The following is a 27,569-nucleotide window of genomic DNA, read 5'->3' on the forward strand; positions in this document are numbered from 1 at the left end:
AGGCATTTCCATATACAGTTCAAAAACGGAAGAAATCGGATAATAACCACGCCCATCTCCCATACGAAGGTTACGTTGAAAATCACTAAAAGTGCGTTAACCGACTAACAAAAAACGTCAGAAACACTAAATTTTACGGAAGAAATGTCAGAAGGAAGCTGCATCCAGCCTTTTTTTAAAAATTGAAAACGAGCGTGGCGTCGCCCACTAATGGAACAAAAACCATATCTCAGGAAGTACTCGACCGATTTCAATGAAATTCGGTATATAACATTTCCTTAACACCCTGATGACATGTACCAAATATGGTGAAATCGGTTCACAACCACGCCTGAAATGAATAAAATTCCTCTTAAAAGAACCTATAAAAATGTATTAGGTTAGGTTAGGTTAGTCTGGTAAGTCAATGAGCCACGTATAGACCAGTTTTGGTCCTTTGTGATAACAGATGGCTTTCAGTTACTAGATCCCATAGAATGGCTGTGCTTAAAGCTAATTTCAAAAGACTCTGTGGCCTCGCTATCGATACCTCTTCCAGTGTATCACATCGTGGGGAGCCCAGATCCTTACAGCGTAGTATTGCCAATGCATGACAAGAATTCAAAGTATTGCCCTTCTGAAGCTATAGCATTTTTCCAACTTTCCAACAGTTTGTCGACTCGACTCGGAAGCTTAGCAGATACCCTCTTCCGATAAGAAACGTATATTCAGTGAGATCATTCTGCGGTCACCGTAACAAAAGGTAGTCAGCAGGACAAGGATTGCGCTATAAGTCAGATAGTGCAAAACCTCCCAGCCGCTGTTTTCCGAATAGGCCGAGCGTTATCATGACCATTCTGATCCCATTGAATACAGAACATTACCTTAACGTCATGAATATTCGTTGTTGTTCTTATATGTTTTCTGCCAACATTCCTGAATTAATTTCGGGGCATGGCGACGAGTTGACAGTCCTTGGCCGGATAAAAATCCGAGTACGTTCCGGTTGCTTCGACTCGACTCTGGTGGAAAAGGTTATGAATAATCGTCTTTATAGCCGATTTGGCTGGTTGGTTAGTTCCACATATAACTTAAGTTTAAGGTTGTCGTAATGTATCCATTTGTTAACTGTGAAGCTTACAAGGAAAGGGAGACTCCAAAATGGAAGGAAATTCTGTCGAATAAGAATGGGTCGCTGCTGCGCTCGACACGACGTGTGTGATGTTTTTCTTCAAGGCCTGAATCGAAGGGGGATTGTCCGCATAGACTTTGAACTTAACATGTCCCGACAGGAAAATGTCTAAAGGTGTGATATCATAGGATCTTGGTGGCCAACCGACCGACATAAAACGTGAAATTATCTGCTCACCGAAGTGTTCTCTCAATAACTCTATTGATTGATGGAAACAAGCCTTAATAGCAAGCATCAAATAATCGGTTATAATGGCACAATAACCGTCGCCAATAACGTTTACATTCTCATCAGGCATAATTTTCTGGATTAAATGGCCGTTTTTGAATGTCCTCAGGTTGCTCTTCCTCCTAAATGCTGAAATTTTGCTTGTTTACACATCCAGAAATGGATCTCATCGCAGAACAAAACTTGTTTCGAAAACATTGGATCTTCTTGGAACTTTTCAAGCAGTGTTTTGTATGCTTTCAATTTAAGATCTCGACATAAAATGCCAAGTCGTTCTATGCTTCAGTCGGAATTGCTACGAACGGCGCTGAATCGATTCTCCATGGTCCATGGTAATGCCACACAATACTGAACAAAAATAATACGTCAGCTTGACGCAACTCACGCGTGAACTGGCAAAATTCTCTAAATGATGTATTTTATATAATTAAATATAATTTTGAATTTATTTTTGTGAAAATTAAACTTGTATCTCTAAAATTACAGATAATCCATAATTTACAATTACTGAGATATTTAGTATATGATTATAATTGAAGCCACTTTGTATATTAAAATATTAAATCGGAGGAGTATAGGTAGACACACTACGAGTCCCGATTTTGTGTGCCTACAATACAAGTATTTTCGAAATTAAATATAAACTTAAGTTGTGCTTTATTTCGTAAAAAAGTCAACGTTTAATCAGTTTCGGGATTACAGTTGATATAAACTTAAAAATGGTTCTACTCTTATTTAAGTGCCTCGTATTCTACGTTCTCACTATATATTCGTATCCCTAAACAATAATTTTCTGTTAAAAAAAGTAAAAGGATAGCAGATCCCAAAATTGTGGAAAACTTACAACTGTCGTTGGTCGAGCGAAATGGTGTTAAAAAGCTAAATGGAACTTATGCCCAAAACGTTGTGTTTCAATTTATTGATTCGCAGTTGACGATTGAAATTGAACATGCAAGCAGAAAGAGAACACAATTTTAGGACTTAAAACTAAATGTTTGCAACTTTTTTGATGTAAAATATGATAACAATTAGGTGCTCCGACTTATTCACAAGAGTTTAAGAAAGTCGAAAACATTTCGATAGAAATGTCCTATTCCAGCGATGAGCATGAGTCCTATTAATTAATGAATGCCCAAAATAAATTTTATTTATTTTGTTTTTTGTTTTGTTTTGGGTGGATATGCTAGATATGGATACCATTGAACACAGGCTATTTACCAAATGAGTCCTTTTTTGCGAACTTCAACATGTTTAGTAAAGGACACTTATGTATATGTTCAAGTCAATGTTAACGGGTTCTGAAAATTAAAATAAAATAACAAATTTGTTCCAAATACATATTTGTATTATGAATAAAGCGTTCGCAATAAGTTTTCATTTTTCATTTCGTTGATATTTTCTTTGGACTACAAGAAAAAAATGTTAACTGCGGTTGCACCGATGTTATTTTATCCTCCCTCAACCACCAGGGGGAATTTTTATCACCTCGTACGCTGATGATTGCACGATAATGACGTCGGGCATTGGAATAGATGGCATGTGTTCAAAAGTGAAGGAATATTTCTCCGACCTTTCTCGCTTCTTCGCTGCACGGAACCTAACCCTATCCCCCACTAAAACCACAACGACCATATTCACAAACTGAACGAAGGAGTACAGACTTGACCTTAATATTGCAGTCGATAGCGTTAAAATTTCGACTGTCAATAACCATTTAAGAGCCTGTCCACCAAATAACATTTAAGAGGCTGTCCCCAGTCCCTCACACGGCCGCGTTTATTGCCAAAGTACAGAGCTGCAACAAAATCTTCAAGTCGTTAGCCGGAAGCATGTGGTGAAAAGACAAGGAAATGTTGTTAGCAACATACAGGCCGGCCGGTTCTTAACTATGTCGTACCAATATGGTCGCCTGGATGCAGTGAAACACAGACGAGAAAGCTACAAACATGACAGAACACTGCACTGCAGACTACAACGATATGTCTCTTGATGTCTCCCATCGAACAACTGCACAGTGAGGCCAGCATGCTACCACTTAAGGAGCCAAGCAGTTTCTGTGAGTGGCTTTCGTAGAAATCATGCCTGTAGTCACCTGCCTCCTAGGAACATCTAAGCACCTCTAGATCAACTATGACATCGAGAATCGAATGTGACTATTGCGCACATATCAAGCGTGCAACGAGTTCCATCTCTTTACAGCTATTCCTACACATCTGACACCCCTCTCCCTACCGTCCGAACTCATCCAAACAGCACGTTTCCTCGGCCTGCCGTTGGATGACCTCGAAACAACTTATCTGAATCTTACCATCTAACTGGGACTAGATAACGGATACAACAGCAACATCACTCGCAACCAAAAATTTTCTCCATTCCAAAACTTAATATTGATCGATAAGTTTGTATGTCAGCTATATGTCGATCGATATTTCAAAAACTGGGGGACTAGTTCCCGGATAGAGAGGCGGACATGGCTAAGTTGACTCAGCTCGCCACACAATGTGTGATATGGGGTTTACTAAAAAGAAACGCATTAAGTTGATACAAAGGCGGCTTTACAAATAGAACATGATTAGTGTGTCTAGCCTAATCACACGTCGTTATAAATATATGATTTCGTACTAAAAAACAATACATCATATTTTACAGTTTCTTTTTTTCGATTAAGACGAAAGGGCATACAAAAATTTGTGAATTGTCCTAATACTGTAGCCAATAAACGTTGTACAAAAAAGCATTTGAAACCATTTGAATAAGTGTAGGACATGAGTTCGTATAAAAAACTTCATTAACGGAGTTTCCAATGAAGTGGAGATCTTCCTCTTCCTCTGCTTCCCCCGGCAGGTTGTGCGTCGAATATTCTCAGATCGGGAGTATTTCGAAATTATCTTCGAAGATCGACTTCGAATATTTCGTCTTGACCTCCTTCAGTCCCAAACCCATTCGCTTCACTTTTTGTGTAACCTGGAGAATGCAGAATGAACGGCGTAGTTGATATAGTCAATTGTAGCGATGTAACGAACGGCTCGGAGAGGTCATCTGAAAACAGTAACCGCCCATAAGAGGTCAACCAATAGAAGAGGGATTGTGTTCCATTAGGACAACGCTATACACCCACTTGCCAAAAGCTCCGAAAGTTCGGTAGTGAGGTTACAGTGCAGTTCTAACACTAAGTGATTATTAAAACTCCCCGAAAGAGAAGCTTCTAAAAATGGATTGTCCCAATTTTTCGCCAATAGTGACGAGGAATTCTATGTGCAACCCGTTGCTTATTCGACCGAAATCAGATCATGCTAACCATGCTAAAAAAAACTTTAATTTCTTCCATACGTAACAATTTTTTTTTTACTTGAATTCAACGCAAATTTTTATGAAAACTTAGATTTTGTCCTTCTCTAAAATTACTGTATTTAAATGTAATTGCATAATTAACCATTTAAATAGTAAAGATTCAACAATTAAAATAATTATTGATGTGTAAAATTGTGAATATAAAAATTGACATATATCCAATTCCACTTTACTTGTATCGGCGCTCTTACTTAATACAGTCAATAATTCCGCAGTTGAGATGTCAACCGAAAAGCAGACTGAAATATGTGCATTTCTATTTAAGATACTGATCCTTTGTCAGTTCACCACAAAATATACAGTGGTAAGCAATTTTCATTTTGAATACAAGTATGATAATATGCAATTTATATATCTTTGCCTAATGGTCTCAGTCGCCAATAACACTGACTAGTGCTACTTCAAAAATTATAGATGCGAATATGGTGGAACAATTAGATCTTATAATGGTAGAACACGAAGGCATTACAAAGTTGAATGGGACTGCTAAACATCGTGTCGAACTTCAGTTTGTTGAAACTGAAATGAGTATCGATTTGAAGCGACTACCAAATAAATATGCGCGTATTTTTTATATGAAGATGGACGGTTGTAAATTTCTTAAAGCGAAATATAACAAGAATCGTTTGCTTGAAATGATTCGAAAAGGTTTGATACAATCACAAAGTTTTCTAACAAGCTGTCCCATTCCAGCGGTAAGTATGCACAGATATATTAGCCGTTTTCGATTCGCCATGTTTTTGTTATAGCAAATAATAAACATTTATTTCAAATACGTACATATTTTGTCTTTTTAGCACCACGCGTTTAAAATTGAGCTATTAGATATCAGTGAAATGTACCCACACTTCTTGCCCAATGTTACGTTTTTCACTACTTTAAAGCTATATTCGCGTAAAAATTTGTTATGGGAAATCCATCTAACAGGTTACACAAAAGATGGCAATAGAACGAAGAATAGTGCTTCATAAAGTAGATACGTATTAAAAGAAGCACATATTTTGTAAAGAAAATAAATAAATTATTTACTATATGTATCTCACTATATGAGAATATAATTCATGGACTGGTCCCTAGAAAGCCTTTTCATAGTTTTATTACACAAATGAAAACTAGTAGAGCCACTAAGTACTTTCATATAGACTAAGAGAAATCCAGAGAGAATAAAACGGTTCAACAAAAAGGCCTAGCTAATTTCTGACCGACTAACTTGCGCCACTCTAAGTTGAATGTGTGTCCAACGAAATTATTAACTATAAATTTCCTGTTGTGCGTATTGCCTTTATTTCTGCCATCTCATTAACTATTGCATTCGAGTAATATGACCTGGTACACAAGTTACTGATATAGGATAGTGAGCATGTTTATATTATGAATGAAGTGACCTTAAAAGTGGTCCCTGTCAAATTCTGAGAAATCTTGCACTCAAAAGCTTCTAAAAAAGTCACCTGACCGGATGCGACTAACATAAGGATTCAAGACCGGAGCATACTCTTGTAGAACCGTCAGATGTGATCTAGTGATTGATGTCCAGAGCATACTAAAAATATGGAGGGACCTCTTCAATACCAAAGACTCCCTATTGTGCGACCACTTCATTCTAGGAAGCGAAAAGCATGGGTCTGGTAGTGAACGAGGGCTAGAGGACGTAACTCCTGCCATCAAACAAACAGTCGTCAAATTCACGTCTTTGTCCCCACGTCACTGTTGACAGTCATAACTTCAAAATCAGCCTCAAAATCCGACGCAGAATAATCCTAATCAACATGTCCATGAGACAAGGACAATGATAAAATCTGATTAGTCGACGTTACGAGTTTTCAAAAGGAAGGCTCAACGGAAGATTTATGGTTCTTTGAGCATTGGTCACGGCGAACATCGTATTCGAGGGAACGATGAGCTGTATTAAATATACAACATTGACATGGTTTAACGAATTAAGTGACTGCGGCTTAGCTGGCTAGGTCGTGTCGTCCGGGCAAAAACACTTCAGCTTTCAAAGTACTCGACGTAGTATCCGCCAGAAGAAGCAGAGGAAGAGGAAGATCTCCACTCCGTTGGAAAGACCAGGTGGAGAATACCTGGCTTCGCTTGAAACCCCAATTGACGCCACCTTGTGAAAAGAAGAAACGACTGGAGCGCTGTTGTTAACTCGGCTATAACAGCGGTGTCTACGCCAATATAGACGAAGAAAAACTCTTCCTATTGCAAGCCTAATATGGTTGTGAGATATCTTCGGCACTACTCTTGCGACCCGCCCGAAAATTTTACTTTCCTGCGCTTGCCAACTTTGAATTGCAGCAACAATCCAGACTTAAAACTATTTAATTAACAATGCATAATTCATTTTGCTGCGCATTGCCTAAATTTGCTACATAAATAGTGTCACTGCGCAGTTGAAGGTCCGCTCATTAAGGTATGCCCATACACAGTCAACCACACCTATGCACGTTTGCCTCGCGCAGATATACTTTGATAGGCGGCAGATGTGCGCTTGGCTGAGAAAAATCTGCAAAGAAAGTGAAATTTATTGATTTAGGGAATTAGAGTTGGAATTGCGCAAACCCCTGAGAAATAAATAAATGAGTTTGAAGATTTGTGCGGTGCGATCCTAGCAAATATCTATGTAGATATGTATATATAGGTGAGTTTATTTGCACAAAGATACTGCAAACGCTGTGTGACTGTGTGTGTGCGCGTTATCAATTTGTGATTGTCATTTTTGCTGCGCAGGAAATGCTTGCCTGCACTTTCTCCTAAGCCGCAGGCTTCAATGTTACGCTTTTCGTTTAGAACCCGACTACAGTGCTTGCACTGGGACGACTTGTGAAGGCGACGCATGCATATGTGTGTATGTGTGTATGTATGTACTTGCGGTGCATGTGTGCAAATAGCACCCGGATGTTGTTGGCTTTTCGTCTTACACGAAATTTGTAGCTTTCCCTAATTTTTGCACAATTACACAACTTACAATCGACACTTTCTCCGCAAATCAATTGCGAAAAACACAAACAAAACCCCAGGCAGCGCGCACAAACACACACACACACTCACACACATGCATATATAAAGTGCATTGTAAGATTTCCGATCAATAATCTTTTCCCTCCAACCATTGTGCTCACTGCACCCTTTCACCTGGTCGTTAACCCTTCGTTTCACATTTGAAAAGAAAATCCACTTTCTTCCGTTGAAGCGGAAGTAAAGTTCAAAGTATCGATTGAGCGCAAATTTCTTGTGCACTTCGACTTGAGGTGATATTTCGGGCTTTCGCCGGTGCTCGTTTTTGCGCGCTTCATTGCACACCGCATGCGAATCGTGCGCACTCTTGCGCGTCGCTTTAACCCTTCACAGCATCTTGACGTTCCGCTTTAGGTTGTGGATATGGAGGGATAAGGTGGGGGGCGCTGTAGTAATCGACGCACTACCGCAAGCATTTTCCATTGCAACAAAGTTGGTGGTTAGCATTGCGACAGATTGCTCTAACGAGGCGGCTGCTTTGCCGCTGGGGTTCGAGGAAATGTGTGTAGAATGCATTTGATGTTTTTTAGACGTTGGAAAAATGTAGAATAGACACAAAGACGCAGGATAGCTGAAGAATGGAAATCAATAAATAATAGATGAATGCATAATTTCTGTAATTTAAGGCACGACGAAGGTGCGTTGGGTGCTTATTCAATTTCGTAACATGCTCCTTGCAACTCCGTAGGCCATTTAAATTCACGCGCGTCCCAACTCAACGCAAACCGACACATATGCGAGCCGTTCAATTGGTCTTGTAGTAGTAACTGTGAATTTTCTGCCGATTTCCGCGCATTAGCATGCGCTTACAACAACATGCACCGTTAGTTTTCCATGCTTTATGTATAGAGTTTTCTTTATGCGGAAAAAATTCCCATTTCAGCGGCGTTGCATGCTGCTGCCACATTTGGTGGCAAGATCACGTGCTGCGCAAACTTTCACCGTTGCTGATTTATATGCGCTTATTTACATTTATGGAAAGCCACAGGCAAGTGTTGCACGTAATAACGAAAATTTTTGAAAACAAAACTGCTTCAATTAAGGTTGACACACTTGAAAAATTGCACTATTGTGCTTTGCTATCGATCACTTGCCATTGTTATGCAAAAACAAATATTTCGAAAAGCATACGGTTAAAGTTGAAAATATATTTTTGAATTTCCTTTTTCGCTGCCAATGGCAATGATTTACTTCCTTCATTGTATTTGTTGGGGTCTTAGTGGGTTAAGCCAAGCAGCTAATGTGCATACAATGCGCCGATTCTAGTTAGCTGTTAATTGGATTTATACTTTTATTGTTGAAAATTTGCATATTTGAAGTCACCGACTGTTATGCAACGCTGCGTAATTGGCAATCATGGCAAAGGTTAGGTTAGGTTGTATAGTATGCTGGAAACTCAAGGTAAAACAGTTGGAGTTGCGTTAGTTGGCAGGTAATTATAAAAGTAAATGAAAATTTAGGAACCCTCATTTAAATTTTCCATAAGAAAAAGTAATTAAGTAGTAGTAAAGTAGTAAGTCAATAAGTCGACCTTTGTGCAGAATCCCGATTCCGATAACCTAAAAATTATATGGAAACAGTTATTTCCTAAAAAAGTTTATACTGAAAGAGAATAGCCTACAAATCAAATGGGTTTTAATAACATATATATTGTGACAAAAAATAACCTGAAATTGTAATTTAAAACAATGTATTTTGCTAAGTTGATAGGACTTTCCTTAATTATTATGTGAAATATTATGTATATGAGCGTGATCTGTCAACCAGCTTATTTACAGCAGCTTCTTAAGTCGGTGCAACTCAGTGGTGCGTTGTGATTTTTACAATAGATAAAAATATCTAACAAGGAATTTGTCTCAAATTAGGTATTTCGAGGCCGGAATCGTTGATAGCGAAGGAAAAGGCTTAAGGTTGTTTCAGTGTTATTTAAAACGCAGGCCTACGACCGGTAACAAATTTTCAAATGCGGCCGAGAAATCTTTGAAGACAAGCGTCCTTCTAGAAACTTCTTTAACTGATGAAACTATTGAAGCAGTGAAGGATATGGTGCTTGAAAATCGTCAGACAAGTGTTAGAGAGATGGCAAGGGAAGTCGACATTTCTCGCGTGTCCGTTGGGTATGAGACGCGTTCTTTCTCGACTCGTTCCGATAGAATGAATTTTTTTCAAAGAGAGTACCGTTAATAGGTCTCTTTGTACTCCTTGGATCTTGAGAATCGCGATCCCACATTCATAGAGCGCATTATAACTGCCGGTGAGACTTGGGTTTATTTACGCCAAAGCCGCTCGAAAATCAAGGCGATTCTCATTGCTTTCTTCGATATTCGTCGTTTGATGCATTATGAATTTGTTTTAAAGGGACAGACGATTAACAAGGAGTTCTATTTGGTCGTATTGAGACATTTGTGCGAAAACGTCAGGGGATTGTGGAAGAACAAATCATGGATTGCATCGAGCCACGATTGTGACCGAATTTAAAACCAAAAATGCAATGAATACCATCGATCAAGCACCGTATTCACCAGATTGCCTTCGTGTGGCGCTTTCTGGTTCCCCAAACGGATAAATATTTTGCATTTTATTTACAATTTACCTTTGAAAAACTTCTCTAAGCCAATATCCTCACTGGCTGTATAGATTCCTGGAGGATTTATGGCTCGAGAGTGTGGACTGTCTTGTTGTCGAAAACATTTAAAAGTTAATTTCAAGTTTTTCCTTCTTATGGAATTGATTATCAACTTGAGTTCTTGGTATGCCAACTTTAAGTTCTTGTGATAACCTACTGTGAATTAAAAAAAAAAAATTTTTTTTTTGCCTTTTAGTATTTTTCCTTTTAAAGTTAGTTCAATAAAATTTTCCTGCATTTTCTGTGACTGCAGCCGTTGAGGATCTTTTTCAGCGCCGTCGAGATCTCATGAAACTTGGAAAATATTGATTTTTTTCTTCAAAAAGACAATGATTCGAAGCTGTGGGGGTCATTTTTCTTCGCTTCTGTGGAAGCAGTTTCAGCTGATAAATCTTAAAGTAAATTTTACTTCCATTTATATTATGTCTACTGACAGTCACAGCCGGCATATTACGTTCCATTTTGAGGTTGGGAATATGTTTCAAATCGAGATAGTGTGAGTGAGCTTTGTTCATTATGATAAGCTTAAGTCAAAGCTAACATCGTTTCTCGGATTAGATGGATCATATGAATTCCCTGAGGAGAAATTTTTAGATGTAGACTTCTTTAGCCTTAAGCGTGAAGGCAGCGGACATTTAGGTAAATTTTTTATTCTTAAATATTTCTTCTCTAAGGAAGGAATCTTTCTGCCTTAAGGAACGACACTCTTATCTACCTCTTCTTCTCTTTATTGGCGTAGAAAACGCTTACGCGGTTAAAGTCGAGTTTACAACAGCGCGCCAGTCGTTCTTTCTTTTCACTGTTTGGCGCCAATTGGAGATTCCAAGTGTAGCCAGATCCTTCTCCACCTGGTCTTTCCAACTAAGTGGAGGTCCTCCACTGCTTTCCCGTAGAGTACTGCATCGAATGGTTTCAGAGCTGGATTATTTTCAACCATTCGGGCAACTAGACCCAGCCAGCTGGATCTTAACTCGCAGTACTATGTCAATATCGTCAGATATCTTGTACAGCTCACCGTTTCATCGACTAAGATGTTCGCCGTTGCGAATGCTGAAAGGATCATAAAACTTCCTCAGAAGCTTTTTATCGAAAACTTGTATGTTGTCATCGTCCATGCCTCTGCACCATATAGCAGGACGGGAATAATGAGTGACTTATAGAGTTTGGTCCTTGTGCGTTAAGAGAGGACTTTTCTTCTCAATTGTCTATTGTTAAGTATCACTTGTTAGCAAGAGTTATTCTCCATTGGATTTCGAGGCTGTTGGTGTTAATGCCGGTTCCAAGATGGACGAAATTCGAAGTTAAGACTATCTACAGTGACGTGGGAGCCAAGTTGTGCCTGCGACCACTGTTTGTTTACTGACGGGAAATATTTCGTCTTGCTCTCGTTCACTAAAAAAAAGTAGTCTATGTTTCACTTCCTTATCTGGTGTGGAGAGATCAGAAGGAATGGCGGTTGTTAAGACCAATGATTTCAATATCACCGGCGTACGCCAGTAACTGTACACTCATATAAAAGATTATACCTTCTCTTATCAACCTACTTATATACAAATTCAACGTCTTAAAATTCATATTATTACCTGTATATTTACATAAAAGCCCTACCAGCCCATTTTTACCCAAAAAGTGTAAATAATCCCAGAGATTAGAAATGCCTCCAGATTAAATTACAGCTCAGCTTCTTCTAATTTAAAATGCGCATGGCAAATCCCACCAAGCGAGCGAAACGCCATGAAACTCATTAAAAATTTTACCGTAAATTTAAAGCAAATGAGAAAAAATAAATACTTTTTTAACTGCCTTAAGGAAAATGCTTGCAGTTTTAATAAAAAAATTACAAAAAAAGTGATGAAAAAACACAAAAATTTTAGAAGAAAAAAGGAATCCGAAATCGTATAGTAAAAGGGGAAAAGCAATGTACACGAAAGGGTTTAGATTTGTTAAAAAAATTAGGGAGAGCTTTACAAATAGCGCCTTTTAGAAAGTAATGAATAATTACGGCAAAAAAAAATTTTTTTTAAGTAGAAAAACAACAGCAAATATTGCGCGTTTAACTGTTTTTACACCAAAAAACGTTTTGCTAAGCTAATTTCCTAAAAAAAAATCAAGAAAATAAAATAAAAAATCGGATTACAAAAGAGGTGAGAAATTGAGGAAAAAATGGGTGGGTAAGCGCAGGCAGACAATAAAAAAGTTTGTCGTTATATCAGTTACAACGAAAACTGTGACGTTTAATGAGTTCTTTTACAGTTTTTTATGCGGCCTTTTTGTCCTTCTTGCACAATGCACCCCTCAGAAGAAATGCTGTTGTAATATAAGAAAAGTAACAGCAAAAGAAAAAGGGGAAAACGGCGTTTTTTATGTAACTCTATATATGTACAGCTATGGCAAGAGAACGAAATAAAAAGTTGGAATAAAAAATTTCAAGTGGAAAGAATCGAGCATACAATAAAATGGTAGAAAAAAAGCCTTGATTGGGGAAAAAAGCAAGAGCCGTGGAAAGAATGCAGCTATTATAGAAAAATTATGAACGTTAAACGCAACAATGTTGGAAATAAGGCCAAACAATGGGGGAGCGAGAAAACTCAAATGATGAGGGTAATGGGTTAAAGCAATGCCGAGGCGCAAAATGCTCAAAAAACAATAATAATAAAATGTTGTAAACTCAAAAATACACTTTTCCCCACTTTAACACAACAAAAATTTATGAAACTGCGTTTTCAGCTATTCCACTGTGATTGGAGTGCATTATTTTCTGCTTGTTGGATGAATTGTCTTTTGACAGCGCCGAGCTAGGATTGAAACCCGGAGCCGCCTGCTAGTATGTGTGTGAAAACTGGTTGAACGCTTTTGTGTCGGACAAGATGACTGAGTGGCTTTTCAGTGTTGGTTTATTGTTCATTAAATATTCAAAGCAAGACACAATGCACTGAAGGCGAAGTGCCACGAAATTATTATAATAACTTGCAACATTGCCGCGGTGAGAGTAGCTGTAACGCCTGTTGCAAGGATGCGCGGCGGCTACATGTTTTCGGATGACTTGAGAAAATTGCCGAATTTTCCCAAAGCAGTTTGAAAATGCTTGATGTGCTTTCAATTTCTGACATGAAGACGTGTCTTTAAACTGCGGTTATCTTTGCAGCTGTGTGGCATGTAGTAATTATGCACGACACTGAGATAAACCAGAAAAAAAAGTTAAAATATTTGCATAGTAATCGTGCGTATTTTTCATTTGGAAGTTATGCAACATACCAGTTCCACGCACCACCCCATTTTTTCTGCTTTACTGCCGCTCTACTCCCAGCTAGCTGCGACCTTGGCTGCTGGCCGAAGTTGTTATTTTTTTCGTCTGTGCTTATCCCATTTCTGTACAATAACCCTCATCACACACATAACACTGCCATACACTAAGAACAAACAAACGTACTCGGCACTTACTTGCATTGATTTTGCTGGTTGCAGCCGTGTGAAGATCACTGTCCCAGTTGCAGCCACCTTTAAATAAAAAAAAAACATAAGCAGAAGAAGAAAAAACAATCAAAAGAAGTCATCAAAGAAGTGTCAGTGTGTATAAAATCTAAGAAAAAATATGCTTAGTTGGGAATATGAAACATATTTGCATACACCTATACAGACCCGACAGGAAATTGAAGGGAAAAAATGTTCGTAAGTGAACATAAAACTTATTTGTATACAATGATACACACCCTGCAAGAAAATTAAAAATAATTGAAATACACCCATATACACCCTGTAGGAAATTTGAAAATATTTAAAGGAAAGTTTGAAAATACAATGTCAGTATGTGAAAAATGTAGAAAAAAGACTTTTGTATGTGCATATAACACATATTTGTATAAAATGATAGACATTCCGCAAGAAATTTGAAAATAATTGAATAAATATCTAAAGCATCTCATAAGAAGGCTTGTAAAAATTAAATTTTTCGAACATTATTACTTGTAAATTTGCATAATTTTACAAAGAAAAGACTTGAACAAAATTCAAATATTCAGAAAAAAATTATTTTAAAATTTTAGATCCTTTCAGCAAAAGAATAAGATTTCTTCCGTTTCTAGTGCGGATTTTTTGAAAGCAAAGTTGCAAGCTTCAAATAAAACTAGCATTATAGTCTGCAAAGGGTATATTGAGTTTACCGAACATTTTGATACCGGGAAGGAAACATCTAGATTTCTTTAAGAAATTTCATATAGATTATTATTAGAGGTATCGTTATGATCTCCAATAATATTGTTCAGATCGGACCACTATAGAACATAGCTGTCATATAAATTGACCAACCAAAATCAAGATAAATGTAGTACTTTTTATACCCTCTATGCGTTAAAAAATGCATCTGTGATGGGTATTACAACTTGGGTGTCGGTGAGTTTTTGTATTTTTTATAAAATTTATTTTTACTTTTTATAAAATTTAATTTTATGTTTCATAAAATAGTATATCCCAATTATTTCCTGCAGGGTATCTTTAAAATGCAAGCGATCGACATGTATGGGTGCCTAACTGCATTTACGCCTTTTTCTCACCTAGCTCAACCGCGTAGTTGGGCTGCAGCACCCTACCATACGCATACCGACACACACAAACTTATACCTAATAACTTCATAAATATGTAGGCATCGATAACATCCAAGTTCTAACATCTAGCGGCCACATTCCTCGGTATGAGATTATTTTGTTTGGCGGTAGAATCGATTAAAGTACCAACAACAGGCGAAAAAGGCTTGTAACATTTCCTACACGCAGTTGCTGTCATGTAAATATTAGCACATACATACATATACTGCTGCATGCAGCGGCAAGTTGCCAACGCAACACCTTTGTTCTGCAGGCATCTCATGCTGGCACGTTGTTATCCTTTTGGCTCTAATTCGGCATATATACACATACATAGATCGACATATTGCTACCTCAACTCTTCTATTTGCTCACCCGGTGCTTGTGTTAGTCTTATTTATGCTAATGAATTCCATTATGCAAAGTGTTGCATGGAATTTCCCGTGAAGATCGTGCCTACATTCATATAATTGCACTGTTGTTTTTGTTGTATTATACACATATTTTGCATTACCTTGAATCGCACACAAGCACACCTAAGTATGTAAGTAATTGTGCATATGTGTGCGTATTAATATCCTGCATTCAGCAAAAATCAGTCACGCTCGAGATATCTTTATGTATGTATGTGTGTGTTTATCCGCGTTAGTCGTAAGGCCTACTTTGCTTACTTAATTATTGCCTTTCGTGGAACATCGATTGTTCGTAAAGTGTAAAGATCTCTCCGGTCACTTACATTTCGGACGCGAAAGGCCGCCGTTAATCATTGACGAAGTGTAAAAACAATGGTCTTAAATGGCGGGAGGTGTTAACTTATTTACGAGGCTCTACTTTTTACGCCTTTTTGACTTGTTTTGCTTTTAAATGCATTTTACTGTTCATACATAGGCGATTTAAAGTACTTAAGTACTTAAATATTTGTAAACTTTACTAAATAGTTCTGGATAATGTTTTCTCAACTTTCTATATTCTTATAAATAAATAAAGTTATTAATAAGGAAAGTATATTTATTTTAATCATATTACCAAATAAACCAGAATCATGTGACAAGGTGGTAACGCCAAAATATCTCTATGGTCTCTAGGTCTCAATTGTAGTTTGGAGATTTTGCAAAAATAATGTTTTGTGTTAACTTATCGCTCTGAAAGCTTAAAATAGAGATCTTAAGGGAACAGCAATATAATTAATAGTTTAATTGTACCTAATTATCAAATCTTCGTGGCCATAATCACTTTTTGGCGATCTATTAGCTTTGGGATAGGACAAAGTGATCTTGGCGGCCGATGTTTTAATGATTGCCTTTCCTTGACAAAAAAGTTGCCTATGCCAATAATTGAATAACATAATTTGATACATTTGACTCGCTTTGACATATCCCTTATTTTAATATAACTCTTTATTAAAACCTTTAAAATAGATTCCCGAGTCAATATATGCCTGCCAATGAATGTAAGGTCTTCATCTTAAACATCTCTTTTGAGACCACTACTTGTCGTGAGAAAACATGCTTGTAAAGGGTATCGTTTCTTTTACTACTCGTACTACAAGACATTAATCAAAATCTGTTGAACCTATCCATTAGGATATATATAGCGGTATCTCTCTGAAGCTGATAATATGATTTCCAAACAATGTTACTTGTATTGTTTCGATGTTATCGTCGGTAAGAGTGGTGAATGGACGAATTGCATGAGGCAAGTGACTTCACAGCTTTCACTGAATGCCAGTGATTCTGGTGGAATCAATTGGTTTCCGTGGTAAAAAGCCCCAAGAAAACTTTCGTACATAAACTGCATAACACAGACTAATTGACATATAAAGAGCAAATGAAAAAAAAAGTTTAATAAATCTTGGAAAGTATGTATCATTCCCACGATATTTTAAACATGTAAAGGCAATTCCGAGGTTCCCATAAAATTTTCCTTCACGAAATTTAGGCAGTCATAGTGTTGTAAAAGATAATTCGATGTTTTCGTATATTTGAGGGGTTTATACCAATTACAACTTTAGACCGGGGTTTCCAATATGTCATGGTCTATGATTTTTTTTCATTCAATAAGTAATGTTTACAATTTCGTCATGGTAACGCCGCCCGAAATAACGAAAATATTGCTACCGTTCGGGCAAGTTTTGCTGAAGACCGCAATTTGTCGATTCTAAGACGTTCTCAGTAATTGAAACGATCTCAAACCACAACCTGGCGGATTTTGAGAAGGAATTTGAGATTGGATCCGTATAAAATTATTCACACTCAAGAATTGAAGCCATTGGACCACCATAAACATCGTGGATTTGCTGATTTTGCCTTGAAACCACTTTAAAACGATAAATATTTTTTTGAGAAAATCTTTTACTCAAATGAGGCTCACCTCCATCTGACTGATGCGGTAAATAAACAAAACTGTTCATTTAGGTACGAAGAACCAAATAAAAATGACAGTTTGTTGCGTTTTTTGGTCTGGTGGAATCATCGGTCCGTACTTCATTCGAAATGAAGATTTTAAAAAATTGTGACATTGAATGGCATCTAATAAGTTTAAAAACCATTAGAATATTTAAGGTGGGGTTATTTGAAGTCATTGGTATTTAGTATAAGCCAAACTCCCCTCAAGCCTTAGAAGTCAATATTGAACGTTTTATTCTGACATACTTCAACATACATAGAAGTCAATATTAACTTCATTTAGAGGAGAAAGTACTCAAAAATTGAATTCATCGAATTCGTTTCTGCAAAAGAAGTCATGGAGACCATTTGAATGATGTTATATTCAGAACTTAATTTTAGAAACTTTACTTCACTTTAAAAAAAAAAACATTTGAATATCTTAGCAAATAGTATTTTTTAGGAAATCATAACATTTTTATAGCAAAACCCTGTATATTTAAAGGCGAGAAAAGGACCCTGGTAAACGCATATAGAAAGGAAAGAAAATTAAAAAATGAAGCAAACTAATTTTTTTCATTTTATTGTTTTTCTTATGCTATAGATTTCTCGAATATGGGAAACATATAAGGCACCAGCTGAGAGCTGTCATGAATTGGAGTACGATTGCCCATTATTCGCAAAGAACATTTTGTATTTGTGTTTAGTAAATGGAAAATCGAACAAGCAACTAGCATAAATCGATCATAGAATCGCAACGAATTATTTAATAATACATACATACTTATATACTCCTAGTATTAAATTCAGCAGGACAAATTTTGCAGAGAGCTCAGCGCAAATATAGGCTTCCGAAAATTGGCGAATCGAAGACGATAACTTAAGCTAACATATGTAGGACTAATTAAAAGTAATTAAAAGAATATTTTCTTAACGAAAAATTAAGGGTAATAAAATATATAACCGCTGCATTTCACAACAAAAGTTATAATTAAAATTGTTTCCTAGCGTTATCTCTGAAAGATCACGCGTGCATGAAAGCTTTTAAATTGTGCGTATTAATCATAGAAAAATAAATTCCACAGTTAATCGAATGAAGTAGAGTACAAAAAAACAAAAAAAAAAGAAGATATTAAATAAGTGGCACCATTCCTATCCTAGGCTTTGAAAACAAGCAATCTAACGTGGCATTGTTAGGGGACGTTATAAGATATTGGATGCCAAATGAAAAAATAAAAACTTGTACCATTGAAAGCCCAAATAAAAGAACGATTGAATTCAATAAAGCGCAGCTTAACAATGCCGAAATAAGCGCTTTGGATAAACATGTGTTTGTACCCAGAAATTTAAACTAGGGCATAGCCTTGAATGAGTGCTTTGATGGGCAAAAAAATGCGCTTAAATTCTTTGTTTGTAAATGGGAACAAGAAAGTACGAATTACGAAAAAATGCGCAGCAACAAGTGCTGTAGAATTTTTCTTCTTTATTCGCTGTGGCCTAGGAGTATTACATAATACATTTTCTGTAATTGCAAAGTAAATTAATTAACTAAATTTGATGAAATTCTGAAGGTGGCGCCATAGCTATTGGCCGAAAAAGATTTTCTCTTCTTCAATATTTAGTTTTTGGTACTAAAATTGTTGACTATTGGAGCTGATATATAGTATTGCTCTCTTTACTTGAAGCGAGTGCTACATATCTTAAGCACTTTAAGAGTGTGGTCAACGATATTTATATACTAACAGGTTGAAGTCGATAGGATTCGAACTTTAGAAACCCTCGCTTAATAGTTCCAAGTACCTAATATTTATGGATAGTTTGGATAATGTAAACTCAATTAATTGTGGCGAATGTTTCCAAAAATAACTCTTATTATTATTGTTCTATATAGATCTACTTTAAGATTTTATATACATGTTAAGTACACAAACCAATCCACTAATACACTATACAGTTGGCTACATAACAAAAATATTTAGGATCAAATAAAAGATTCAACAGTTTCCTCACTTCCATGGCAACTATTTCCCCAACACATGTACCCTTTAATCATAAATGTACACTTATTGCACTCGTAAAAAGGGGAGCACTGTCTGCCTCTTGAGTACTTTTATTTATGAACTGTTGGAAATGCGTATGAAGATATGATGGTTCCGTTGATTACTCATCAGCTCAGGCACGTTTCATATAAGCAATCAAAAATAATAATAAAGTAGTAAGAAGGTATATGGTCTCGCCTCAGTCGAAATTTGTATACCCAGCAAGCATTCATATATGTAAATATCCTTAACTTGAAAATAATTTTGACAAAATATTAAAAAATAAATGAGTAAAATGATATGTATGTATATTTCGTCACCTGAAATGAAAAATAACGTAACTTCACTTTCCAAAAGTTTACAGGCGAAGAAAAACGTTATAATAGAAAGCTCTAATATTGAAACCGAATTTGAGTTTTGGTTATAAAATGGTTATATATTGGTTATATATAATGGTTACTATAACTAATAACGGTCTTTAATATTTTGGATGATACGTTGTTTTGCATTTTAGGTGACGATATATTTATAACTTATTAATTCTGATGTTTTTCTTTATCAATATACGACTTCTTATTGTCAGTTATGTGGTATCAGTGCACAATATGGGAATTTTAGTTATTAGCTGGGGTACTGAGTATGAGCAGAAACCGACCGGAACATTTCAGATCTTTGGTAAAGAATTATTAAAAAGGCCTGTAGCGGTAAGATCTCGAGTTTTGACTAATATACCATTTGATCAAATTTTACCCGGACTGGTTTTTGCTCCCAGATTAGTACAACTTTTAGTGTTCGTATTATCAATCAGTGGTTGGCAGCTGCTTGTTTGCGACGAAAAAAATTTGTTAGGCGATTTTTACCATGAAAATAATTTAAATACTCGTTTTTTTGAAATTCTTTGTTTCTAATGGAATCACGCCTGCGGCATAGATATAAATGTGGCAGAAGTGTTTTTAGATGTCTACTTTATCACAAAACCAAGTATTTGATTGGCACAGTGTAATCAGATCGTGAAGATCGTGAAGTCATCGAAACTTGCCTTATGCGCAAGTCGTCGTATAAAAACCATAAAGAAACAGTGCTTGAAAACCGTCTTGTTGGCATCAAAGACATAGTAGAGGATCTCAACATCTGTCGTGGATCGATTTGTATTAAAATACGTGAAATTTTTTGATCAAATTGTACTTCGGAGCTGATGAAACGAATATGAATGAAGTGGAAATTGTCCGCTATCTCAAATATTAGGCATCGAAACACTTAAACAAATTTCGAAAAACAAGAAAATGTTTCGCCATCCATTTGTGGATATATTAGATAAGGGAATAGCCGCAGTTCTTAACAAATTCGAGAATATTCGCAAGTGCGTTTTCTTCAGAGAGAATTGCATTATATTGTTAGAAGAGAGCGAAAAAGTCCTCTCCCATCTTTTTGGAACGACTTGAAACAAAACCATTATACCCAAGTAAAACTAATTACCTTCTGGTATAAAAAATAAAAGCAATTGGCAGAAGCTTGGTACAAATATGAGCTTGTGATGCTGTTGGTGGTGTGGTGTTGCTACTGCTGCTGTTGAACACTTGTGCTTCATTGCTCACAATGATGAATGAAGTGGAAGACACATTGCCCATAAACATTATTTGATTTTGTTGTCGCGTATTTTATCAACGAATATTGGAGACGCCACTTATTGCTCGGCCAAAGACTCAATAAAAGTTCACCACGTACTGCTGAGGCTTCCGAAGAGTGTATGTGGACATGTAAGTACTCGTGAATTATTGAATTAAGTGATTGTATACAAATATTGGGCGCAAAGCCATTTTCGGCGCACTTCGCTCCGCCGACAGCTTGTGCTAGCCGACGCGCCTTTAACGCGTAAGAACGTTGCGTTGCGACCGTTGCAGCCGTTTCATAAGCCACTTAGCAATTTGTAACAAATTTTATCCTTGAAATTAATCAGCATTAAATTATGTTTGTGTGTGTGTGTGTATATGTTTGTAGCGTATTGAGCAATGCCGCCATGACTTTTAACGGTTCCACCAGATGGCCGGCGCAACCACGCACGACTGCGCCAAAGCACATTGCTTAGTTGTGCTGGACTTGCAGGCTGGCTGGCTGGTTGGCTGGCCGACTGACAAAGTGACACACACGCATGCGCCTTGCGAGAAATAGCGTAACGCCATAAGGCACTAACGTTCAAGGCTGCACATGGAAGTTTTGCTTTTCTTGGATATGCAGACATATACATATATACATATGTATATGTATGTGTGCATGCATGCATGCTGCCAGTTTAAGGCATGACTTGTTAGCTTCTCTCCCCCTCTGCATAATGCCATGAAATTAATATTCATATGCCACGCACGCAGTCGGTCTAAATGGTTCATTTCGTTGTTGTTGCTGTTGTTGTTGATCTAAATTTAGTTGCATGGGGTTGACTTTGCAGGCTGTAGCGAATTGTATGGCTGCAATTTGTTGGAAAAGTCGCGACTTGTACAACTAGACTTATGCGATGGCGGCAGTGTCGACAGCGCCGGCGTCGCCGCACCAGTTGTTTGCCGATCGTCCACCCTCAACAGCGGCAGCACTTTCATTATTGAAAAGTAAAAGGTGGCTTTTTCATGCCATATCAATTGCTTTAATTTTTGTAGTTGTTGCTATTGCTGTCAAGTTCGTGCGTTGGTGGCATTGGCGGCATTGATGGTGGTGGTGGCGACCTCGCTGCACCCCTACTAATGCGCGGCGCTGGTGACTCACCCTTTTAGTCAGCGACCATAACGGTCTTTCGGCGACCCTTTTCACGATCGAGTTCTAAGTAATGTTTCGAGGTCGAAAATCGATATGCGTGCCTTACGGCAACAAATTCAAATAAACAAATACTTGAAATTGAATTTATTGAATCGGAAGCATTAGGAACTATTTTTGTATGAATAAGTGTAGTGTGTGTGAGTGTGCATGCAATTACACATGTGTAAAATGCTTTATAAACGTATTTGCCAGCGTGTATGTAAGAATGTACGTAAGTATGTATGTATGTTTGAATTAGCAATCCGATGTGTGGCACACTTTTGACAGTTTGCTTGTGCCAAACGTCAACAACCTCATTGTGCATTATTGTGCTCGTACAGTCGAAAAAGTATAGAATTTCGTAAAATTCTGCCAAATCAATCACTCTCCTATACATATGCACATATCTATATATTTGTAATATAAAGTACTTGTCTGTCAAACTGTCGATAACCAAAATGCATTCATTATTGCTACACCCCCTAAAATGATCGATTTCTGGTAAAAATTTGCCTAATGGTTAAGGGAGGAAAATATATGTAGTTCAATATACGCAGCAAATTGAAATAGGGTTTCATTAAAAAACACCTGTGCAACATTTGCGTTTTGCAGTGTTATTATTGTAACTTGTCATTATATAAGTTGTACTCCTGAGCAAAGTTTTAAGTAAAAAATTTTATAATCAAAAAAATATCCCTCTCCTCTACAGTACAGTACAGTCTATAGTGCATCAGAAAAGTTGAGATCAAGTTGAGAGGGAATTTCGCCACCTAAACTGCAAAATAAGGTAACATTGTTTTTCGATTACTAATCAAATCAAATGTCGGGTAGTACCCATAATATATCAGATCGGTAATTACGAGAGACTAATAAAGGTCATCGGGATATTAAAAATATGAAGGAATGAAAACATCGAATATAAACTCTCGTTCGTTTCTATTAGTTGCTTTCGGAAGAAAGGATTTTAATATTTGTTGTAAATTGTTGTTCCAAAAAGACCAAAAAATATTATTTTACGGAGGGAATTAAGAATCTTTTTAATCTTCCAATGGTTTCATGCCATATCTGGAAAACAAATGTTTACAAAGACAATGGAGAATGTTCCCCAACCTAGTTAAATGCCACAAATAATGATTTTCTTCAAACTAAGTTCTGTTTTCCATAAGTTATAATTTCTTTATTAGAAGTTGTATGCTTTTATTTATGCAAAAAGTCGCACTGACGTATGGAACTTGGCGCATTTTACGTCGAGATTTTAAATTGAGAGCGTACAAAATACAGTTTCTGCAAAAACTGTATCCGGTCGACATTATAAAACGATATCGCTTCGCTCTATGAGCTCCTGAAACGTTCCAAGAAGATACGACGTTGTCGAGATAAATTTTGGTCAGCCTTGATGCCCATTCCTGGCTCAATGGGTATGTAAATAAGCAAAATTGCTGCATTTGGGACGAAGGGCCGCCTGAAGAGATTCAAGAGCCTTGGTTTGGTTTGTGAGCCGGTTATCGGTCCATATTTCTACAAAAATGATACCAGTGAGAAAGTCACCTTCAATTGGCGACCGTTATCGCACCATAATAACAGACTTTTGATGGCTGAAATTGAAGCTCTCGAGCTCTCGGTGACATTTGGTTTCAACAACACGGCACCAATTCTCACACATCGCATCAATCAATGGATTTATTGAGAAAACACTTCGACAAACAGATAATTTCACATTTTGGGCCGGTCGATTGGCCACCATGATCGTGTGATATCACACCATTAGACGTTTCTTAAGGGAATATGTAAAGTCTAAAATCTATGAAGACAATCCCGCTTAGATTCAGGCCTCACGAAATGCTCGAACAAGTCAACAAAAATTTAACTCAACGGGTGGACCATTTGAAATGTAGCCATGGCCACTGTTCGAGAGAAATAAGCTTCAATATTTAAATGCCAAAGAATGTTGTTTCGAATGACAATAAACATTCTCCATTAAATTTGAAGTTTCTGTGTTTTTCTTTAAAAAAGTATGAAACCTGGAAATGGATTATTTTTTACAATTGAAACTTTTGAAGCATTGAACCTGAAAATTTGTAAATTGCACAAAGCGTAGCATCCCCTAAATATGTCGATTTTAATTACTTTAAACTACACTTTCGAGTTAGTATACTTAATGACTCTCTATTTGCAAGAAAGAGAATTAAATGCGGAAACCAGAAGTTTGTTCACGCAAAACGAAAAAAAAGAGAATAATTTTAATTTCCCACTATATTTTAATGCGATCTGAATTTGAAGATCAAAAGCGCAACGCGAAAAGAAGTCGTACAAATGTCAATTAATTTCGCAGCGATAAAAGTAAATAATTAACCCGAAATATTTGGGTGACAACAATTGAAATGCGGAACGCGAAATGGAGAAATGCTAAATGTGAAAGATAATTGGGCGTTTGAATTTCACGATTGCGATATTTTCATATTTAGTGCAAAGCAAATAAAAAGTTCGCAGAATGGCAGACCCGAAGGATGCCAGAGTGTACAAAAATAAACAGCGACAAAGCGAAGTCGACGACGCAGACAGCACACGAACAGGACAGCCAGCAAAGGCTTAAATGCAACAAATAAACAACAAACGCAATTATATACAACTGCACACTATATACAGTTTACAACAACAGTGCCAACAGCAGCAACAACAAAAATACATACACACTCAGTGTTTTCGGTTTATTTTCATTTGTAATTGAAATGGAATGGAAGTTGAGAAGTCATTGGCAACAAGGCGATGCCATCGACAGCGGACGGCGGCAAGTGGTCGCCACCAATGTTTGTAGCCGCGTCAGCAGACAACAATAATCAACAACATTTTTTGTTGCTCTGCAAAAATTGTAGCCGCTACAAGGCAACACCGCCGCCGCCGCCGCCGCCGCCGCCGCCGCCGCCGTCGCCCAAGAAATAATAACAAACAATTTAAGACCATATCCGTGTGGAGGCCTGGCGCGGCACAGCACACTACCCACTGCTTGGAGAACGCACGCGCACATGCACACAAACACACGCGCGCGCTTACAAAAAGATCAACTCAAAACTTCTGCGCAGCACACACACGCACGCGCACCCATACATTGATTGCAACTGTAAGCGATCAAGCGAATTCCGACGAATTTCTTTGAGAATCCGAAGCCGCAACAAGTCATTGAGCATTGTTGCCTGCAGCAGCGGTTGCAAGTGTTAAAAGACCGTATCAAAATATGCAATGGCAAAACAAAAACAACACAAAATACACAAGCAAAACAGTGAATTGGTGTGAGCGTGAAGTAAACACAATCCTTTTGCTGTCCACTGCGCACCACACCTCTGGCGGTGGCCTGCCTACGTAACGACGCGCACAGCTCAGCGCAGCTTCAGCGGACAAGCGCGATGGAGTCAAAGCGCCGCGACGCGCTATAGTAAACCAAGTTGGCGCATAAGCAAACATGGGCTGGAAGGGAAGTGAGGCGAGCGCGCTCGTCTCATTACATCACAGTTGCGGCGCGCTCGCCTTAAGTAAGTAAATACTAAATTCGCAAGCTTAGCAGGAAACACACACACACATATACAGACAGAAACACTTCACGCGTATTATTTGCTCAACTTAAGTGCGGCTAGAAGTATGTATGTAAGTGCCTGGAGTTTTGCGCAGCTTCGCTCGGCACTTGGCACTAAATATTGTCTTATATTGCCTATCAACGGCGCGCTGCGCTCCAAATCCATTTATTCAGTTGTCTGGGCAATTGTGAATTTTCAGTGTTTTTTTTTTGCCTGGCTACACATATTTACTAATAAGCTCATGTATTTGTATGAATGTGTATGTGCATGTGTTGTACTACCGCACTCCTTCGGTGGGAAAAGGGGCGTAGGATTACTAATTGGTTTTTGTCATTGTTCATTTCCGCTTGCAACAGTCAATTTGATTTAACTCCATCGCCGCCGCAAATTTAGCAACCCACAGTCCACTACGCCCCGCACTGCGCTGGTCATTAAGCTGTACATATAAACATAAACAGGACAGCCAGCAACATATGTATGTTCATTTGTGTGTATGCGTCTGAGATACGCCTCTCCCTCGTTTGCTTTATTTGTCCGCTTATCCAACTCATAAATGTTTGTTTTTAGCCGAGCCTGCATTCATTCATCTTTTTTACTTTCTCATTGGCTCCATTCATGCAGCAGTGGTGGCAAGTGTATTACTCCAATGAAATATTTCTGCATCCAATTTTGCCGCATTAAGCGTTAATTGACGTCAACTTGAACGCTTCAACGACATACTCTGGGTTACTTCACTTATCCGCTACAAAGTTACAATCATACATACTTACATGTATAGTATGTATATAATACTTGCGATCATTTCTATATGGGAGAAGCTCAAGCTTTTTATTTAACTCAAACTCAAAAGCATATAATAGTGTCAAATCACAATTCTAAAGCGATCGTCCGAGCTCACCGAAACAGGTGATAACACGTTGGACAGGCAATAGTTCTGTGGTAATAGACCTCCTATCAACTGTTTATAACCTCTGGATGTTAAGATTTCCATGATACCAAGAACATGTTTGGGACTTCCTTCCATCATTCAATGCGCCATAAAGATGTAAAACAAAAGCTAAGATCCAAAACAAATCTAAATCGATGTCAATTCTACCGACACTTGCTTCAGCAAGGCTTACAGTCAGGAACTTTAAGAATCACTTCCGAAAATACACTTACAATATTCTGCGAAATTATCCTCTAGCTACTGAAAAGGTAGGGTTAGAGTTCTATCCATGCAGAATTACATTCTGTATATACCTATGAATGTTCACTTTTTTCTTGTGTGCTTCTTGTAACTCTGCCTCCAGAGGTCACTCTTGGCCACATTCGATTTTAAAAAACCTTTATAAAATGATCCAAATGACCAAAGAGAATAGATGAATTATTTCTCAACCTTCTGGTGACGAGTTTCCGGTCCCATATAAAGCATTTTACTTGTTACGAAGAGTTTTTGATCATCCTTTTTAATGACGGACCCTTCTTCATGTCAGATATCTTAAAAAAAAGACGCACTTTTCTAAAAAAGAACTTTATTATATAATTTCTGTGGTCATCATCAAGAGGGGAATATTCCGCCCGAGCTTGCTGTTTGTTGATGTTGATGTTCTTTGGGTAACCATAGGATACTTGATCGAATAACCATTTGAGTAAATGGAGAACTTTCCTCACCTACGTGAACTTCATCAAACAAGCAAAACATAGTTGACATAGTGCAGCGAATTAAAGACACCAGCTATGCATACTCTTGTAGAACCCCCAAAGGTGATCTAGTCACCGATGCCCAGAGCATACTTAAATTATGGAGGGAACACTTCTCCAGCCTGCTGAATG

General features: G+C 37.5%; 1 protein-coding gene across 2 annotated transcripts in view; it reads right to left on the minus strand.

Annotated features, from left to right (window-relative positions):
- The window catches only part of LOC108965848, a 149,517-nt gene that overhangs the window by 91,914 nt on the left and 30,034 nt on the right, over positions 1-27,569 (minus strand). For both annotated transcript variants that reach the window (XM_018928517.1, XM_018928507.1), the window contains one exon: positions 13,839-13,895. The gene's annotated coding sequence lies outside the window, so the exon portion shown is untranslated. The remainder of the gene's footprint in view (positions 1-13,838; positions 13,896-27,569) is intronic.

The sequence above is a fragment of the Bactrocera latifrons genome, unplaced genomic scaffold (assembly GCF_001853355.1).
Source record: "Bactrocera latifrons isolate USDA-ARS-PBARC rearing strain unplaced genomic scaffold, ASM185335v1 scaffold_10, whole genome shotgun sequence".
NCBI classification, from domain to species: Eukaryota; Metazoa; Arthropoda; class Insecta; order Diptera; family Tephritidae; genus Bactrocera; species Bactrocera latifrons.